At 45.7% G+C, this 20,098-nt stretch overlaps 1 protein-coding gene across 4 annotated transcripts in view; it reads left to right on the top strand.

Moving 5' to 3' along the window:
- The first annotated feature begins 10,779 nt into the window (after positions 1–10,779).
- Positions 10,780–20,098, top strand: part of EHF (ETS homologous factor) — a 40,696-nt gene continuing 31,377 nt past the window's right edge. For 2 of the 4 annotated variants that reach the window (XM_067749454.1, XM_067749451.1), the window contains exon 1: positions 10,780–10,914. The gene's annotated coding sequence lies outside the window, so the exon portion shown is untranslated. The remainder of the gene's footprint in view (positions 10,915–20,098) is intronic. The other 2 variants (XM_067749455.1, XM_067749453.1) reach the window with 2 other exon arrangements.

The following is a 20,098-nucleotide window of genomic DNA, read 5'->3' as shown; positions in this document are numbered from 1 at the left end:
CTAATTCCCCTTCTCTCCGAGGCTGATCAGATTGCCCAGTGCCTCATCAAATGCCAATTTCCTTCTACTTGGAGGGGAGAAAAAGCGATCAGCTTCTGCCGAGGAACGGGGAGAGGATGTTTTTCACTTTAGGTTAGGGGTGGTTAGGGATAGAGGCTCTGAGGTCAGGCAGCCCTGGTTTCTGTCTGTCCTTCCCAGCAGTGTGACCTCAGGCAAGTTACTAAATCCCCCTCAGTTTCAGGTTCCTGTCATTAAAATGGGGGATGATAATGCTACCTTGAGGGGCTGTGGTGAGGATTAAATGAGAGATTGTATGTAAATAAAGTACTTAGTATCTGGCAGGTAGTAAGTGCTTAATAAAAATAATAAGGCAGAGCTGGGTGGATTGTGGGATTGGTTGGCTAGCAAGTTTCTTGTTTCTTGCCATTCAGAGGCCCTGGTGAGACTATGGCCACTGTGGCCACGTGATCCTTGGCACGGGCACCTCTAAAAGACAGCCACTCGGCAAGCTCTCTTACGAGTTCATTAACCAGCTCATAGGACCTTTGGTTCAACTGCAGCTCTCGGTCCAGCCTCCACAGGTTTAATCAGAGCAATCATTCATGGTGCACTGGCATGTTCCCCTAAACATACGTTATGACTTTAATCCCCTCCGCAGCCCTGGGTGATGGCAATGTCTCCATTTGCAGATAAGAACACGGGGACTCAGAGATGGTAGGTGACTGCCCAAGGACACACAGCTGTTAGAGAAGATCAGATTGGAGCCTTTGTGACACACAGCTGGATTGACCAACCTTCCTGGTTTAGCAGGAGCTTCCTGGACCATGGAGTTTCCTGGGAGGTGGGGCATTCAGTGCTAAAATCAGGAAAGTCTGGGATGCATTAAGTCCTCTACATGCCACCTCCCCGCCGAGGCTGGGCAGCGGGTTTGGAAAAAACCCGGGGTGAGAGAGAGGAGAAGAGGGGAATGCAGGGATAGAACAGTAGCAGCAGCTCTGCACTGTGTCTTTCTGGAAAGACGTCCAGAGCTTCTGCCACTTCTGCCGCTGTTCTCAGGCTCCCTCCTCTTTCCTGCAGTCAGTACAGAGCCTTGCACCAGGAGGTGCTCCGTATCTTCTGTGGGTTTGATTCCCATTGGGAATTAGAGTTGTCTGTGTCTGGAGGTGTCTCTCCCTGAGGCTGGAGGAGAGCGGTTGCAGGGGCGAGAGGAGCCACTGGGAACCATGCACGTGACCTCAGACTGCTGTCAGCTCTGCGCTAACTGCACGACCTCTGGAAAGATGCCAAACCAAGTGGTGTCTTCATTTCAACCATCTTGTATGCATCACACGTTCCAGGGACATTGGGAAGATCGAAGGAGACACACAGAGGAAACCGTTTCTAAAGCGCCACAGACACACAGGGTGTGTGGGTTATGCCGCTGCTTCTAGACACCTGAGCCCCAGCTCTGGGGTCTCACCAACTCAGTGCCCTGCAATTGAGAGAAGTCACGTCAGGCCTTTCCGGGGATAGGTAATGTAGACCCTGTCTGCCTAGGTTACCCAGGCTGGCTGGGGAAAAGCGGAACCCCAAGTGGTCCCCATGGCAGAATAGTAAACGTGCTGATGTCTCGCTTCTTTAGAATCTATGTTCCGTGATGGCAGGAATTTTTGCCTTTTTTTTCCTCCAGTGGCTAAATCCCCATTGCCTGGCACAGTGCTTGGCCCATGGCAGAAGCTCCATAAACATTTGTTAAATGTCGACTATTGGTTCCAAGTACAAACAAACCATCTGGGGAGACTTAAATTCTAATGAAGCAATTGGAGAAGACTGAATGGAGAAAATGGGTTGGCTTCCACTGGGCAAAGGTGGGGAAGGGACGATCCACTTGGTGGGATGGCAGGAAGCAGGGAAGCAGAAGCCGTGTGGGCCCACAGTGTCTGGGATGTACCCCCAGGGACTTAGTGCATAGGTGAAGACCAAGTGATGGGGACAGGTAACGCTGTGCCCTCAGGGAGTTGGGACTGCCTGTCTTTAAGGCATTATTTTCCACATTTCAATCACTCAAATGTTATTATCACTATTTTTGCTATGTCTTGTACCCATTTATATTATTTGCTTAACAATTTTCATTTTCACTTACACGGACTCTCTTTTACTTTACTAAGTTTGTTTTTACATCAAAAACATATAATTGTTAAAATAGAAATTATTTGTGCTTAAAAATCATCTTGCCTACCCTCTGAGGAGCACAGCTCCAGGGAAGGGGGAAACTGGCAAAGGTTTTGGAATAAGAGAATGATCTAGCTGCTTTTTGAGAAGGCGGCAAACCTGAAGAATGGGGGTGTGTGAATACAATTCTGGTGCAGTTGTGACCATGGTAAGAATGGTAAGAAATATTACCAAGGTGAGTTTGGAGGGCATTCCACAGTTTCTCTAAGGGCTTCAGGATGAAACATGCAGGAACTGCTCTCTCTCCATCTGTTTCCTTCTTGGTCTCAGTTTACCCTCTTCCCCAGCAACTCTGCCCTACCGTCTAGCGCTTGCTGCCAACAGCTCTGAGGAACGGAGAGGGGTTGCAGTTAGAGCAACGAGTGGTCCGCTGGGGGTCAGGATGTGGACTGCACGGTGACCCATGGTGGGTGTGGATGCCCAGCGATCATGTCCATGGTGGCATAGTGCTGTGTCTTCCTAGGCTCATCTTACCTGGTTGTTGAAACAATGTTACCCCAGCCAAGGCTCAAGTTCACAGAGCATTGACCCATCCCCTAACAAGCCTCTTTTTCCTAGCTGTGCATTCAGCGTCCAAGTTAAAGTGACCTGCCAAGCTGAAAAGAAAATGAATTAGCAAAACCCAGAAATCTGCCAAGGGTGTGCCCCCTCCACCATAACCACCCACAATTGTGAGAGCTAAGGTTGGACTCCCTGAGGTTTTCTGCTCTAGTGGGTCTGGCAATTCCTGGAGAACCACAAACTGGTGAATTTGAGGATGGTAAACCTTGGGCAGACCTTGAAGTCTTTTGGTGCTGATGGAAAAAGTCCCTCAACGTCGGACTTTGGTGTTGATGGAGAACGTCCAAGGCAAGCTGACCGTGCCCTTCCCGCAGGCTCGCCTTGTCGGGTGCCTCTGCCCCTTGCCCTCCATTTCCCATTCTTTCCAGCAGCACAGAGCTCGAGGGCCTCCATGTTTTCCACTGTAAGGAGTGGGTAGACTGTGGCTGGTCCCTTTCACTTGGGGCTGTCCTCCCGAGAGAAGTTTTCAGATGAACTGACTGTGCAGATTTTGGGTTCAGTTTACAGAGGACTTCCTTATTTCAGTTTGACTGTGCACCCACCTACACAGTATCTTTTGGTTCTCAGAATTTCAGAGCTATTAACCTCCAACCTTAAATCAGGATTCTCATAAAACTTTCCTGGGGCACTTTCATAAGAGAAACCAGGTCTCAAAATAGGTATTTGGTATACTGTCCTTGTCCAGGAAGACAGATTGACTAATTCCAAACCCTGAACTCACATGTGGTTGCTAAGAATGGGGATGGGGGAGAGAAAGGGGAGAAAAATCATAGACACACCATGATACATGCGGGGAGATTTCATCTGGAGTTCCCCTAAATCAGGAATTATTCAGAAATAATTCCAAGGGCTTCTTTCTTGACATTCCACCAAAGTGCAGGTGCATACGTTTTGAATGGACTGAATGAATAGTTTATTTATGCAATGAATTTTTTTACATAGTTCCAATGGACGTGCTTGTCAACTCTCGGATATCATTTCCAGGAGGTTTCTAGATGCATTCTTTCCAGAGGCATGAGCAGGTCCAGAATTCCTAACTTCTATCTGGAAGGCATTTAGGAGCAGAATCTGGTTGATTAGTATTTTACATTTTCTTGAGACACTCTCAATTGCTTATGGAGAGTGGGATTGGGAAACCGATGAGACCCTGCCCCCAACGAGTTTCAACTACTGCCCTCAACCTTCATATGTAATGCCTTTTTAAAAAAAATTTTTTTTAACATCTTTATTGGAGTATAATTGCTTTACAATGGTGTGTTAGTTTCTGCTTTACAACAAAATGAATCCGTTATATATATACTTATGTTCCCATATCTCTTCCCTCTTGCGTCTCCCTCCCTCCCACCCTCCCTATCCCACCCCTCTAGGTGGTCACAAAGCACCGAGCTGATCTCCCTGTGCTATGCGGCTGCTTCCCACTAGCTATCTGTTTTACGTTTGGTAGTGTATATATGTCCATGCCTCTCTCTCGCTTTGTCACAGCTTACCCTTCCCCCTCCCCATATCCTCAAGTCCATGCTCTAGTAGGTCTGTGTCTTTACTCCTGTCTTACCCCTAGGTTCTTCATGACCTTTTTTTCCCTTAAATTCCCACATGTAATGCCTTGATCGTCACTCCAGCTCTTCACTCTATTCTGCCATTTCTGGATCTAGATGCTATGGGACTTAGCCTGCCGAGTGCTATTAGGCCTGGTGAGTGGCAGGGTGACCTTTGTGTCAAAAGAGACTCATGACTTCCCAGGCGAGACCAAGTCACAACACTTTCCAGTGGGTTTCCCCTCAATTCTTATTCTGAGCATTTGGCTTTTTACATGTTTGGTATTGAAGGGCAGGGGGTGAAGACTACCCTAGAAGGTCCAGACCTGCTTGCCTGTTTCATATTTTTTTCATTTCACCTTTACAATCTCACTCTTCCAAGAAACATCCACGTGTCCAATTGCCTTCCAGAACTGAGCTTGGTTTTCCCTGTCCCTATAAGATATTATAATCCAAATTTCAACACACTGTTAAGCTTCTCTTTTTAGAAGAGGGTTGTGGTTGAGGTCTTGTTTTGGAATGACACTGGCTGGGTCTGAGCTCCAGCAACTTGCTTTACTGTGTGGCCTTGGCCAAGTTACTTATCAGGCTTATGAGGCTCAGTTTCCTCATCTGCAAAGTAAGAAGAATAATAAGACCTTTCTCATCGAGTTTTGTGAGGATTAAATGAGGTGATGCAAGTTAAATTCTTAGTCTAGTGACTGGGATATTGTTACAAATGAATAAAAGTGACGAGTCATTATTACGCTTCCATTTTCCTATAACTTGTCCAGCACCACCCTCTTCTCCTACTTTGTCCTTTGAAGCGTGGAGAATTAGTGCTCTGATCACCCATATGTAACTTCATGTGTTGCTAAGGGGATCACTTGAGGTTTAAGCCCCATACTTAGAGAAGAGAGTCAGCATTTCCCTAGAGCCCATCAAAGGCCAGGCACTGAGGCTTTGTACATTTCTCATTTAAATCCTCAAACAGCTCACTCAGAGTGTTTATATCCCCAATAAACAGATGGGGAAACTGAGAGCTAAAGTGTAAGTAAATGTGACAAGATCGTCCTGGTCCGTCTGGCTCCAAAATCTCTGTCCTTTCCACAATAACAGTGGCTGCTGAGACAGCTGAGGGGTTTTTTTGAGGGTGAGGGAAGAAGTTCTTAGCACCCCTCATCTTGCAACACCACAGGTTCTCCCCAATAGTTAGGCATTTAGATTGTGATTGTACACATTTTCTACTTGGGTCTGAGAGTTTGCTGTCTCTCATGGTCCCTGGGTGAAAGAGACGAGGCACTGAGACTTTCACCCAAGATCAGTCCCATTAAAATATCCTCTTGGACAGTAGGAACCTAGGCTTCTGGTTTGTCATTGGTGGAATAATATGGGAGCCCACAAAATAAAGATGGATGGTGATGAATGCAAAATTGATTATTGTCTCTGCTGTCACCCACCTTTGGAGGTGCCAATTTGGCAGGTATAGGCAGGAGCCCCTGAGTTGTATTAAGCAATACAGTTGCTCCACTGGCTTAGAGCAAGGACGCAGGGGTCAGAGAAGGCTGAGTGCCTGTGGGGGAAGGGAAGGGCGACTGATCAGGGGAGGCTGCAGATGCCTCACCTCCAATCCATCTGCAGAAGCATCTCTTTATTCTGTTTTATATTTGGGGGTTCCATGATAGTGGAAGAAGTTCTAATGCCAAAATAATATGTAAATACAACCCCTATAAGAAGCTCTTCCCCACACAAAAGAGAAGAAAATATAGGCTGCAAGAAGATGGTCTGGACGTGGCCAACTTTTGCTTCGTCTTTCCCCCTGCTCTGAGATGGAGAAATAAACTTTCCTGAACACCCTGATGGAAATGCTGTCTAGGCTCTCAGAGCAGTTTGATTCAAGAAGCAAAGTGCTTACACCAACAGTGGAGTTGGCATTAAGTCAGGGCACTGTGTAAAGCTGTTTGTGAGGTGAGATAAGGCCAGAAAGAAAGTAATGAGATATAGGTGAAGCAGAAGGAACAGGTCAGGGGTGAGTTAAGTAAGTCAAGAATGGAGGTATCTTGAGAATAATTAAAACATGAAGGGGGAATTCATAACATTTACTGTTGGTGCCTAGGTAAGATCGGTGGCACAGCCAGGGGCCCGAGGGGTAGCTGTGTGTGTGCGCACGTAAGCGTGTATGCGATGGATCACTTTTTTCCAGAAATGGTGAGCTACCCTTTCCCACTCCAGCACCAAGGTTGTCCCCACTTCAGCAGGTGTGTGGTACGTGCCATGGGCAGAGAACATTCTCAGCGTGTGGGCACAGATGTGATGGCAAAAGACATGGTCAAAAGGTGCCTTGCATATCTGTTAGGACAGCTGTCAGACCTCCCAAATGGAGCTCAGGTGCTACCTTCAGAGCCCAGGAAATTTCTCCTCAGAGGATTTGTAGACCCCTGGGAATCGAATCTAAGCCAAAATGTAAAGATTTTGGAAGCGTAGCTTTTAGAAGGGAGTAGGGTGTGAGGCAAGATGATACTCATTAATCGTGGTACCTTATTTGACTCTAGCCAAGGTAACTGATGCTAATGCTCTATGTCACTCCCCTCCCCCCACCAGAGTTTCTTGTTCCTGTTAGTTCTAGAGTAATATTCTTGTGTGGCTCCCACTAAATAGTTGTTACATTCTGCCCCGGAGGTAAGTCCATGTCATCAAGAGCGGATGATAGACAGAAACAGATATAAACACACTCTTGCTTTCAAAAATAAATATAGGGCCTCTAGTTAAAAGGTGCTGTGTAAAGTAAGCCAGCATCCTCTTTTTGCAAAGCAAGCGCACCACTCTCGTTAACCTTGTAACCACAGCCTGTGTTGGTATTAAGACTCGACCCCTTAGGGCTTGATACTTGGCTCAGAGAGATTCTTTGTCTTGTCTTTGATGTAGGAATGTGGATCTCCTAGTAGACAATTCAACTGAACTCAGGGTCCCCAGGCCACTGCCCACACCCTGGCCTGGTTTGCTCTGCCCCCTTTCCTCTGTGTGAACCAGCAACGCAGCTTGACTCAAAGCCTCTGTGTCTTTGCACAAGTCTGAGACAGTGATAGGGCCTTGAAATCAGGGAAGTTTCTAGGCAGAGTAACTGGGTTTGCAGAGTTGGTTCCATTTATCTCAGTATTATCTTAATCTTGACCTGAGGGCAAGCTGCTTTGCCTCTCTTAAGTCCTCCCATCCTTAAAACCCAGGCAGTCAGCTTTGTCTCATCACTCTGTTGCTTCCCTTTGTCTTTATCAGTCTACAGGAGATCCTCGGAGCACAGAGCAAACAGAATCTGTGATGGGGCTGCAGCTCTGACATGATAACCAGACTCTTGCCTGATTCCTCCTTGAGAAAGTTATGACTTTCAAGAAACTAACAATGTGTTTATATAAAGGCTCTGGTGTGTTTGATGGTTTTGTGGTTACACTTTTAAACTTATCCGTGAGAGACATGCTTGATATATTTGAGGCTCTTGCAGCTGAAGGCTTCAGCATCAAATCCAACTTTTAGCATTTTCAGTTATAAATCAGGACTTCCATCCATTCCATCATGTATCTATCTATCTATCTGTCTGTCTATCTATCTATCTATCATCTATCTATCTATCTGTCTGTCTATCTATCTATCTATCATCTATCTATCCATCAATCTAATTTGATGTAAGTGCTGTCTCTTTTACCATAGAGTAAAAGACCTCATACTTTGAAGGAATTTCTCTATGGATGTGAAATCCATTGATCCATCTATCTAACCATCCATCTATCTAATTTGATGTAAGTGCTGTCTTGTTGAAGTTAATTATACGGTAAGAGACCTCATACTCTGAAGAAATTTCTCTATGGGTGTAACATGCCTAAAAATCTAGCCTTTTTTTTTTTTTTTGGATGGGGGAGGAAGATGTTTTTGCTTTTGTTTTTCGTCTGGGAGGTTCAACTAAGTCCCAAGTAGAGAAAATAACCAATACTTGATAAGAACCCACTAAGGACTAGACACATTGTAGGTACTTTGTGTATATACACAAAGACTCCACAACTAAAGTGGCTTGTGAGTATGAGGTGACGTCTTTTCATCCTCTTTCACCACTACCATCCTCAAAAGACTCTTCTCAGGAGTGCCTTAATGGAGCAGTCCTCTGATGGAAAATGGGCAGGGTAAGAGTGGATGAAGAAATAGACATGTAACTGAAACTCTTCACCTAGAAATGAAAAAGCCTGCAATCAAAGGTGGTTGGGACCGAACTGGAGAGTCACACCACTTTTGGAGTTGCTTTTGAGGTTTACCACCTCTTGACCACACACCCCCTACCTCCCACCTACCCCACTGCTGTCTCAGGTTTTTTGTTTGTTTTTTTAAAAATATTTATTTATTTATTTATTTGGCTGTACCAGGTCTTAGTTGCAGGATCTATGTTGTGGCATGCAGGAATCTTTTAGTTGTGGCATGCAGACTCTTAGCTGCGGCATGCATGTGGGATCTAGTTCCCTGACCAGGGATCGAACCCAGGTCCCCTGCATTGGGAGCCTGGAGTCTTAACTGCTGAACCACAAGGGAAGTCCCTGTTTCAGGTTAATCTCAGGCAAAATTGTAAAGAAGGCCAAGTTTGCTTCCTGGAGTTACACTGGCACTCAAAACACCTGGATGCCCCTCCTCCCAACACACACACACACACACACACACACACACACACACACACACACACAGCGCGCGCGCGCGCGCGCGCGCGCGCGCGCGCGCGCCCGCATAAACACACAGGCTCCTGTGCGCGCACACACACCCCCTGCAGTGGGTGGGGTTGGTAGTTCAGGTGGCTCCTGATTCATCTTTTAAGCAAAACATCACCAGTCTGTTCCCTCAGGGCCCTGCTCTCAGATCTGGAACTCATAGACTAATTGGGGCTAATGTGATAATGGGCAATAATGACATTTACTGTATTTATCGGACATTTGCATTTTAACAAGGCCTTTGAAGATAGGGAATGGTGGGAATGTTTAGTGAAGGCCAAGGAGGTAGAGGGGCTTTTTAGAGCCTCCCTAAATTGCACTCCCCAAACCTTCAAAACCTTCAAGACCTGCCTGAGTTCCAAGACCCTCCCAAACCCACCCCTGCCCTCCCACCGAGTCTTTTACACTTTCCCAAACCTCAGCAAACATGGTGGGTGCCCACACTAGGAAAACCAGCAAGAAAGGAGGGCTACTGTCCACTCACCACTCCACCTTAATAGGATAACTGCTTACTTTTTGCTCTATTCAGTTGTTGCCCATATATAGACTTTCCTTTTTTACACAAGGAACTTCTTGGTTTTGATCACAAAATCTTTGTCTCTTTGCCAAAACTCAAATTCCCTTTCCCCTCCCACAGAGGGGAGGCCTGGTGAGTTAAAGAAATCTGCCTAGACACTTAGCTCATGCCAGGCCAGAGTCCAAGGATATCCAAGAGAGAAAGTTCATGGTTAAGGGAGGGTATTTTTCCTTGCCAGGAGCCGACACTCATCTGTATTGGTGGAAGGGCATTTGTGACCCAGTGAAGCAGGCCCTTGGCCCAGGGGGATGGGGATAGCATGGGCATTTGAATCCATGGATCCTGCCCCAGATTCCATCTTCTTCTTGCCCAAAGTGTGTTGTTGTATTTCCAGTTACAGCATCCTGGTCTTTCCCCCTCTAGCACCTGTAGGGAGGGTCGATATATAGTAAAATAGACCATGGAAGTGTCAAGAGGAAGTAAAGAATCTGGATAATCCACCAACCAGATAGTCAGCCCTCGAGCTGTTGAGAGCTGAATCTTCTACCTGAACAACTCAGGGTAGACTCTCCCTTCCAGGACCCTCCCTTCAAATTTTCCAAAGCTCTTACCTAGGGCCAGGGGAGATAGGCTTTTCAAAGACCACTGAAATTGCCAAGGGTCACTGTCAAGGAGTAAATCATGGTGCTTGGAGATAGAACCTATGTTCCCGCTACCAGGCCAGGAGTCCCTTAAGAACCTGGTACCTGTGTGACCAGGGCAAAGATCTTGATGTCAAAGCAGAGTGGACTGAATACAAATTAGTACGTGAGACAGAGGTTTAAGAGCGCCCCCGAATCCCCTGTACCATCATCTCCTCCAGATTTGAGCTTCTGCTCACTTTGCTCTCACATTCTCCATTCCTGCTGGTATCTTTGGGGAGCAAGCCTGGTGCTTTTCACCTGAAACAGTCTCTAAGTTAGAAAGAACAGTCACCACCAAATCAATTCCTCATCCATTAACAGGTTGTCTCTGTTCTCGAGACACAGGCATAACCTGGTTAGACCTGTTTTGTTTGAACACTAACGTGTGAGTTGGCCAAATGCAAATGAGCAAATGTTTGTAATCCTTTATTTTATTTTTTTAAAGGGCCCAGCAGCCAATCAGAAGAGGGGGAAGTGACTTAGGGAATTCCCGGTTGGTGGCTTATTGCTTAACATCCTACAAAATGATTTAAAATTATTGTCATGTGCATTGATCTTCACTCTGATGAGAGCTCAGACGTGATAACACTCCTGGTTCCCTGTAGGAGCTGGCGTGAGGGCTGCTTGCTACCTTCCCTCCATCCCCTACAGCTATTGGATTTCCCACCCAGAATCTTTAGGTAAATGAGGTAAGTCCTTACTTTTAAACCTTCTTTTGAATCTGGAATTCAAACACCTGAGTGAAAAGAGAAACCTGCCTTGAATCAGACAGGTGAAAATAAACCAGACTCCCGGAGGCAGCTGGCAGGAAGCGAAGCTCACCTCAGCTGTGCTTTCCTCACTGGGTTGTCTTAGGATATTATTTTGGAGGGCAGCAGGGTGACTTTGGCTGTTATCTGTGAACTCCCTGCATGGAGTCTGGTCTTTGATCACTGTGAATTTAAAAGCCGCCTGGTTTCCCTCTCTTTCTGTGACAAAGCCATTTCCCTGGATTGAATTCTGAAATTCTGAAAGCTGGGGATAGGTTCTTCTCAGTGAAGAACTGGTTGGCTGAATAGCTACTGGGGCTCAGGGCACATGTTCTCACTTTCTAGAGATGTCTTCTGTTGGTAGTTTTTCTGACTCATTACATTAGTTGTAGAGAAAGGCAGATTATCTTCAGTATATTCTGGTGTTTGAAAATGGCTGGAAACAGGCAAGGGTGTGTGTATGCACTCACATTGGAAAAAATGGTCAGGCAGCCCGGGTAGGGAAGGGTATTGGGGAGAGCTGCACATCTCTGTCCAGAAAACAAAAAAACAAAAACAATTTTGGCAGAGTTTTGTCATTTCACGTGGGGACAAACTAACCCTTTGTTTGTTCCATGATGGGATACTATGACCAGACAGCCAGATGTGAGTCAGCAGCCCCAAATGCCTTCTAAGACAGGGGTTCTTCTGATTTTGTTTGGACACGATGGAGAAGAACTGGCCTACGTGTGGATAGAACTGGAAACGGTGGGGAGTTAATCTTCCTGCTGGTAAATGACAACGCCGAGTCAGGAAATTGACATTTTCAGCATCCGTCTTTGCCAAGATTTAGGATACTCCTAGGATTGTGGGAGCATGTGTCTTGTTATGATGAAGCATAAGCTTCTGTGAGTCTAAGTTCACAGGTGTCTTGCTGGTTACCTGCACTGACCTTAGTAACAGGGATAAAGTGAGTGAGTGTTTGGACTTGAGAACTTTTCAGTGGAAGGTCTAATTCAGGAGTTGGTTCTATAGGCATGGCTGTGAGGATGTGTTTAGATAGAGCTTTCACTGCATAAAAGCAGAGTTGGGGATCAAGAGTGGCCATGTGCTAATTCCACTGAGGTCAAGGGAAGAGTTGATTTCCAACAGGAGAGATGAAGTTGTGTTATTGGGTAGAACTTCAGGGGTAAGAGATGCTACCGGGAAAGGCTGTTAAGAGATTTTAAGAATGACTTTATGGAGCTCTATAACAGTGAATAATCTTTCATTCTTAAAAAGGAAAAGAATGACTTTAATAGCTGCATTGGGAGTTGGCAGAAGGCTCCGTTTATCCTCTTTTTGAGACCTAGAATTCTGAGACTATGAAATAACTCATCAATTCCATCTTATAATCTGAAGTCGGGTAGGATCACATTATTCCCACACCATCACTCAGGGCTTATATGGATAGACTTTAAAAAACAGTGGGAACATGGAATGAGGGTCATTTGGAAGTGTGTGATCACACTTGGAAAAATAATAAATATAATGGAGATAATCCTCCATGTTTCCAAACCATTTTACAGAGGCATTTTATTTATTTACTTATTTATTTATTTTGCGGTACGCGGGCCTCTCACTGTTGTGACGCCTCCCGTTGTGGAGCACAGGCTCCGGACGCGCAGGCGCAGCGGCCATGGCTCACGGGCCCAGCCGCTCTGCGGCATGTGGGGTCTTCCCGCACCGGGGCACGAACCCGTGTCCCCTGCATCGGCAGGGGATTCTTAACCACTGCGCCACCAGGGAAGCCCCAGAGGCATTGCAGAAGAAAGTAACTTTGAGGGAACAACCGTGCTGTAAGTTCTCTTGTGTTACTGTTCAAGATGGCGGCGTTAGTCGAGACCTTTTTAGGGTGGTTGTGGGTAGGGTGATGCCTTTGATCCAGGCCTCATATATATGAAAGATCTCAAATTCAATTATATTTGTTCTTTTGTGTTAAAAAGCATCTATTTGTTAAATTCAAACAACCCCCTTTTGATCTTTTCCCCCATTTTTTAAATATACTGTGAGCTCCCCCAAATGGAAATGCCTTGGGCCTCTCTGGACCTCTGAGAAGCCCTACATTCACACTCATGATTCCACCTTTATGCTCCCATTAATTTACCAACTTTATGCAGATCTTCTTTCATTACCTTTTTTGACAACTTCAAAGGCTGAGACAAAACGGAAAGTGAGAGGTTAAAATATTTACTCAACTGCACTCAGTTAGCTAATTGGCAACTGGAAGGAACTCATGTCAAGTCCTAGGCCAGAAAGTGAGTGCTTTGGGTCAAAGTTCATTTCCAGGAAGTAGAATTTAGCTTTCTGGAATCTTGTAACGTTTTACTTTTCCTCATCCCCACCTATACCTCCGCCTCCAAATTAGAGTTAGCACTGGGCTGTGTGCTTTGCTTTCTGAAAACTCAGTGTAGGAACCCTGTTTAATGTTAAAGCATCAAACCCAGCCGTAGAGGTTTATACAAATCGTTAAAAAGTGATTCAGTCCTTCCCCCCTTTCCTCCAGTTGGAGTCCTCCTTAAGTCCTTTTGAACAGATGGGATTTTCAAAGACCTCTGGGAGATGGGGTAGGGTGGATACCAAGAACGCCGTGGTAGAAATTGCTAACACACTTGAGAAGCAACGCCACGGTTTTAAGGAATCAAATATAAAGTCGGAAGCTGATTTTCGGTGATACCTTTTTCTGCCGTTTCAGCCTATTTCTCTCGTTAGGGTCCCTCTCCGGTAGAATTTAAGTGACAATCATTTCTGTTGTGGGAGGGGCCAGTCGGGAGGATTGGGCTCCATGTAGCCTTGGTGTTTGAGACCACGCTTCTAATCCTGGCTTTGTTACTGGGTAACTGACCCTGCGGGGCTGTCAGCCTGGGTGAGCCACACCGGCTCTGTCTGAACTGGGGGTTGTCACCTGAAGACAGAGGCAGGGAGGCAGCCGTATGGTGCTGGAGTTCTCTTAAATCTATTGCTGAATAACTGAAGAGACAGGGAAGATAATAAACTTTAGTTAATATTTTCTTATCTAATTTTTCATAATAGGATTTTAAATCATCGGATTCGTTTTGAGGAGCTGCAATTGTGCTCCTATTAGACATATGTGACTATTACGTTTATTTAAATCGGACAGGGTTTTAAAGCCCAGACTATTAAGTTGTGCAGGAAACAAAGAGTGCAGTGGGGGAGGATGGCTTCCCACAGCAGCTAATGTTAGGATGGGACATATGTTCAAGCTGAGTGGTTTTGGTGTCGGGAAGCTGAGATGTGCTGGAGTAGAAATTTCCATGGATCCCTCAGAGTTATTTGATAAAAAACTTATTGGACTTCAGAGGGGGAAAAAAAAGATATTTCTTTAAGAATCTTCCTTGAAGAATTCCAGACTCACGTTTTTGAGTGATTGGAGCATGGTGTGGGCAAGGCAGGGTGCAGGACAGTCAGGCGACTGGCAGTCAGGAGACCTGGTTTTGTAGTCCCAGCAAAGCTGTGCTCCCAGAGCAGTACACTCCACCTCTCTGGGCTTTTGTTTCCTCATTTGGACAAAGGAGTTTGAACCCGATCATCCGTAAGGTCCACTTCGGCCCTCGGAATCTGATGACCCAGGGAAACTAGCTATGCCTAGAGGTCAGCAGGTTTAGCTCGAGTCTGTGAAAGCTGAGAATGGGGTGGGAATGCCTTCCTAAGGATGAGACAGGAAAGAAGACCAGTAGGAGCCCTTAAGTGGCTTCCTTGGGGTCTTCAGAATTTTGGCCAAGGGATGTACCTGGTGGAGGTACTAAAGACTAGATACCTTTACTAGGGGTGCTTGAGCTGTTCCCATGACAACATCCCATCTTATCAATTGCCTCATTTATCTGAAGTTGGTGCCAGTGTAGAAGTGGATGAAGCTGACTGCTTTGTGACCCCCGGGAGCCACTGGTGTCCACGGGTAGGCACTCTAATGCTGTCTTCTGTAAAACACGAAAGCAGCCGACTGAAAAGTGAATGCTCAGGACCCCGTGGAGGCTGCTCAGTTCATCTGACTGTCCATGAATTATTGGGTAGATTGGATGGACATGGACTCAATTCTCCGAGAGGAAGACCCGGGGGGTCATCAGAAGGGGAACGTGGCTGGCCAAGCCACTGGGCAGCCCACCTGGAGAGCCTGGTCTTCCCAGAGGCCCTTGGCGCGAATCTGGAGCAAACAAAGCTTGCAATAGGGTCGAGCGGGATGGCCCATTTAAAGAGGCTACCAGGGTTTTAATTGGCCTTGTTTTAAAAGAGATACCTTGTAAAATACTTCTTTGAAAATGGATTTCACTGGCACCTAAGCACACTCTGTCTTCGGTTTGTTTTATGGGGCTGAGCCCCTTCTTCTGGTTCATTGGATTCACATTATCTCTTCTCTTCCAATCTTCCCCCACACCCCGGCCCTTAGAGCCTCCTTCCTGTCCTTTCTCAGGAGCATCTTCGTTGTTATTAAGGGTATCTGCCTATTTATTTAAAATGTGGCCAGCAGAGGTGCATTCCAAACCTGCTTTCTGATGGAAACCAAGCCCCAAATCAAAAGGAGCCAAAATGCTTCCTATAATATTTTGATTATTGGACTATTAGACCACCTCTTAAACCCCACTATTAAAGTAACTATTTTTACTTTCGTAGGACCTTGTCTAGATGTACAATTTCTTTGATGTGGTTGTAATTGTGTTGAATTCAGAATTTCCTATTCTTGTCACATCCCCCTCACTCTATATTATAGACACCACATAAACAATCTTCGGGGCTAAATCTTTATGGGTCCAATTGTGGATCTGAGAAATTTTAGTCTGCCTGCCAGCCCTTTCTTTGCCTGATGCAGACTTCTTCCAAAAGTCTATTGAGTCTTTTTTGGAATATGAAGAAGGTCTTCTACTTTTGTGTATGACAGTGGAGCTTGGAGCATATGACTGTCTCATAGAGATTTTTTTGGGGGGTCCCTCTTGGGAACCTTTAAAAAATTCCCTCAGTAGGGCTAATGATATATCCTATTGGATGAAGTAAGTGGGGTCTGAAAGGTGAAGATTATTTCAGCCTTGTCTCCAGGGTGACTACTGATAAGATGTTTTCTTTGCAACAGACTTTAGTTTATTATTTTTTTAAATAAATTTATTTATTTTATTTTTGGCTGTGTTGGGTCTTCATTGCTGCATGCGGGCTTTCTCTAGTTGCGGCGAGAAACTAGAGAAAGCCCTAGTTTCTCTTTGTTGCAGTGCGCGGGCTTCTCATGGCGGTGGCTTCTCTCGTTGTGGAGCACGGGCTGTAGGCGCACTGGCTTCAGTAGTTGTGGCACATGCGCTCAGTAGTTGTGGAGCATGAGCTCTAGAGCACAGGCTCAGTAGTTGTGGCACACGGGCTCAGTAGTTGTGGCTCACAGGCTCAGTAGTTGTGGTGCATGGGCTTAGTTGCTCCACGGCATGTGGGATCTCCCCGGACCAGGGATCGAACCCGTGTCCCCTTCATTGGCAGGTGGATTCTCAACCACTGCATCACCAGGGAAGCCCCTGCAAAGAACTTTAGATTTGGCCCAAATTCAGCCTCTGTCTCAATTACGTCCACTGAGAAAAACAGAGAGCACCTAGCTTACCTTTCACTTGTCTTAACTCCATTGGCCAGAGGCTGTGGACTGAGGAGCGTTGGTGAAGAGTAGACTTTGGCTGCTTATGTATCTGAAGGAGCAGGGAGCTATGAGTTTTTGTTGCCTGGAAGCAGCTGGAATGTGGTACAAAGAACATGGAGGTTAGAGTCAGGATACCTGGGTTCACCTTCGACTCTGCCACTGAGTAGCTGAGTGACTTTGGGTGAATTATGTAAGCTCAAGAATATATATTCCTCATCTGGAAAATAGGGTTAATAATATCTGCACAGGCTGTTGTAAGGATTAAATTAGACAAAGATTCTGAAAGCACCTGGACAAATGCTTGTGAGGAAACAATTAGTAATTTGTGGAACGGAATTGGAGGGTCAGTGCTCAACATGGGTGTTTTCAGTGAGGCGCTATTGAGTAGGAGTGGCTGATAATAATTCTGGAATTTTGTTTTTCAAAGTGATCGATGTTGGTTCTGCACTGTGACCTTGGGAAAGAACTGCAATGGGATTTTCAGTGGGGAAGGTGGGCAGCAGGGAGATGGGATGAGCCATGTGAAGCCGAGAACTCCATATGGAGCCTTGGGTTGAACTGGCTGCAAACCACCACCCATGGCAGTTCCAAGGAAGACCTGGAGTAGGTACATAGCACGTTTTTATCCCGTCTTGATGCCTGGCATGTAGGGACCTCCAGGAGAAACTGATCTCCCTCCCAGCAGTTCACATGGTTAACCGCAACTTTATATATGTTGCTCAACCCTTAAATTCTTTTTTTTTTTTTTTTTTTTTGCGGTACGCGGGCCTCTCACTGCTGTGGCCTCTCCTGTTGCGGAGCACAGGCTCCGGACGCGCAGGCTCAGCGGCCATGGCTCACAGGCCCAGCCGCTCTGCGGCATGTGGGATCTTCCCAGACCGGGGCACGAAGCCGTGTCCCCTGCATCAGCAGGCAGACTCTCAACCACTGTGCCACAAGGGAAGCCCATCCTTAAATTCTTGAGTGCCTCCAGATACCTACTGGCCACTGCAGCTAAGGCATTACTTACTCTGGGTATTCTAGAGGCTTTAAAAAAATTCCTGGGCTTCCCTGGTGGCGCAGTGGTTGAGAGTCCGCCTGCCGATGTAGGGGACACAGGTTCGTGCCCCGGGCCGGGAAGATCCCACATGCCGCGGAGCGCCTGGGCCCGTGAGCCATGGCCGCTGAGCCTGCACGTCCGAAACCTGTGCTCCGCAATGGGAGAGGCCACAACAGTGGGAGGCCCGCGTACCGAAAAAAAAAAAAAATTCCTACTTATTTGCCAAGGCACTATAGGGTCTGCCTCCTGTAAATTGTTCAGCTGAGGCTTCTGGCCATGTGGAAGTGGTCTCAAGAGGCTATTTGAATTGAACAAGCAGTCCTTGCTGTAAAACGGCAAGGGTTCCTAACCTGGGATCCAAAGATGTCTTAGTGTCCATGGGGAGAAGTCAGAGGGTTTGTGAACTTGGATGTGGGAAAAAAATTACATGTTTATTTTCAGTAATCTAACTAAAATTCAACATTCAGTGTGAATTCAATCCAATTTCAATATGAATGTAAGCAAAACTCCCCAGCAGCAATAGCTGTAACTGATTGGCACCAAGAGAACTTGCAGATACTTTCATATCATGTTATACTCATTACAGACGTCTCAAAATATCACTATTCATCACTTCTTTGATATTACAGAAGTTATTGGACCTGCACTAGATATTCTTGGTTAATGTACTAATAAAGAAGCCCATATGTTATTATGATATCACACATTTATTTTTAAAGTATTTTGATAATTGTATTTCAAGATAAACTTCCTTTCTAACCTTATTATTTTACTTTGTCATTTTAAAAGCATTTTTTTGAGAAGGGGTCTATAAGCCTCAGCAGACTGCGTAAAATGGGTCCATGGTATAAAGAGAAGGCTAAGAATGCCTAATTTATAGCACTCTCTCACACAGAGCTAATGAAATGACTTCTGAACAGCAGTAGCTAATAGATGGTCTCTATCGAAATGGGCTGTATTTTCTTCCCACCCATCATTCTTGCCTATGGGTAGCTTTGGAGCTGTCAAGGGACCTTGGCATAATGAAAATAATAATAATAACAACAACAATAATAATACTAGCTAACGTTTGTTGAGTGCCTGCTGTAAGCCAGGTGCTGCTACAGACATGTTCAATGTCGTATTTCATTTAATTCTCCTAACTACTTTAGGAGCCTTAGACAGAAAAGTTTTAGACAGCAAAGACTCCCCCTGCCTTCCATGATGATAGAGCAAGGGTTCAGGTGAAGGCAAAAGTTGGGACTGACCCCGGGGACAGGGCCGGTGTCAGTGGGATAGAGCAAATGCAGTCACACAGGGTCCAACACTTAGGAAGCACCTGTGCTTAGTTTAATGCTCTGTTGTGGCTGTCTTGAAATTCTTAATACATTTGGAACAAGGGGTTCCAAATTTTCCCTTGCACCAAGCCCTGCAAATTATGTAGCTGGGCCTCCCTCTGGATGTGATGAAATTATTCAAACTTGTGACAGCTCCTGATGCTGGGAAGCCAGCAAGCGGGGAAGTTGCTGGGAGAGGCCCTACTCATTCTCATCGTGATCATCTAGCTGACCTTGGGTGTTTTGAGTTGGGTCATTTTGTTTGAGTGTCAAGGGTGTCCACTGAAGCAATGGGAGGGATGAATAATTGGCTGGAAGGGATTGGATTCCTTAGAAAACATTTCTGATAGGCAGTTGCTTGCCTTGTTGAGGAGTATTTTCATTTGTTATTTTCCAGAGGGCTTAATCCACAGGCCAGTGAGATAGGAGACGCGGAGCAAAGTGTGTTTTGGAAGGAAAAATGAGACTTGGGTTGCTGAGAGTCTATTGTTCTTGTAGGATGGCACTAAAAAGGAACACGGCTTTCTTGTCTATTGTCATTTAATGATTGCCTGTACGAAGAGAAAACCCTATTTCTTCTAAAGAGGAGATCCTCTAATTCGTGAGAAAATTCAGATATTATTTGTTTCTTAAGTTGCAAAGATGATACTGGAACGAGTCTAATGAAGTTCTGTCTGTGTTTTATGGCTACGTTTTTACAAACTGCTGCAGGGTCATGCGCCTGTTGGAGGATGGGGTGGACTTCCCTAGAGTTCTTCTCTGAGTGATGGAATGCAGGCTCTCAGAGTGACACATTCACAGTCCTCCCCTTGTGGGTGTGACGTCCACAACACAGCAGGTCTGATATCAGGGCCTCTGAGTGACAGCTCAGTCGTCAGGTGCTTTTCCAAAGGAGGCATAAATTTCCCTTAATTTTTCAACAGTTTGTTTCCTTGTTATTATTATTGCTCTTTTATCATGGCTAATAAGTCTGAGGTGGCTTCAAGCAGCCAAGCCCAACTCCTGAGTCAGTCTGGGCCTTTCAACAGGAAGCCAGGCTGAAGTTTTGACAAATGGATTTGCGTGGCGGTGAACTGGTGCTTCTGTAGCATCCATGCTGATGGACACTAAGAGAACTTTCATATTAGG

Source organism: Pseudorca crassidens, chromosome 9 (genome assembly GCF_039906515.1).
Source record: "Pseudorca crassidens isolate mPseCra1 chromosome 9, mPseCra1.hap1, whole genome shotgun sequence".
In the NCBI taxonomy this organism is placed as follows: Eukaryota; Metazoa; Chordata; class Mammalia; order Artiodactyla; family Delphinidae; genus Pseudorca; species Pseudorca crassidens.
Note: the sequence above shows the minus strand (reverse complement) of the source record. Positions and strands in the feature narration are given on the sequence as shown.